Source organism: Penaeus monodon, chromosome 22, assembly GCF_015228065.2.
Source record: "Penaeus monodon isolate SGIC_2016 chromosome 22, NSTDA_Pmon_1, whole genome shotgun sequence".
NCBI lineage: Eukaryota > Metazoa > Arthropoda > Malacostraca > Decapoda > Penaeidae > Penaeus > Penaeus monodon.
In genome coordinates, this window is record NC_051407.1 from 10,536,952 (window position 1) to 10,537,946 (window position 995).

Here is a 995-nt window from a genome sequence, read left to right on the forward strand (position 1 = left end):
GAAGTGATGCATTGCCTGTAAGACATGCATAAATGGACACAGCAAAAAATGTGAGCTATATTTCAATAACTTAATGATTCATTACACAGGTGGTTCTAAGGAGGTAGCAAACCAGAGCAGTAATGAAGAGAAACAGAAATCTTAGTATATGCTTGAGGATGAGAGTAAAGGAAATGGTGTTGAACATACGCAAAATGTTAGTTGTCTGAGAGGCATTCACTAATAGTTTCATTGGCAGATAACAAACAATAGGTATGAATGCCATTGAGATTGTCATGTAATGAATTTTTTGGTTCTTTAACAATATTGGCTTAAGTGGGAAAATAAAATGTACATGCCATTGTTAATTTATCACATACAACAATGTGATAGGTTGTATGCAGTTAGGTGAAGGAAGAAAGATAACATAGGTAATGTCTGTGTTATAGTTTAATGTAGAATGTGACAGTTATCTCACAGAAAACTACACTAGTTGTTTTAAAGTATACAAGGTGCAATTCAGCAATTAATAATTTGAGTTGCAGTAAACATTGAAAGTATGATAAGATAAATGTGAATATTTGTGCCAGTGTGAACACTGTAAAACTAATGCTGAAGGGATAACTTTGTTTTTCTTCCTGAAAACGGTGTATTTAGATTTTGAATAATTTACTGATAATTTCTGTATTACCTCCATTATTAGCAGCTGTCAGTTGCAACTGATTTTGATAGTTGTTTCATATTCATTGTCATGTTTTCCTGAATCTTTATTTTTCAAGGGATGAGGTAAATAAACAAGTTACTCCACAATTTTCTACCATGAAAGTCTTGTCTCTTGATTTGAGAGTTTTGGGCATGTTTGTCATGACCCTTACAGCTTAGTCATTGTCATAAAGACGTTGCATCATCATTTAGAGAGAAATCACGAGCCACAGATTCTTGGTTGAACATATTTGTGGCCTCCATGCATACTCCATTCTCATCAACTGTCATATGCCTCAAGGCAGTTCTTTAGA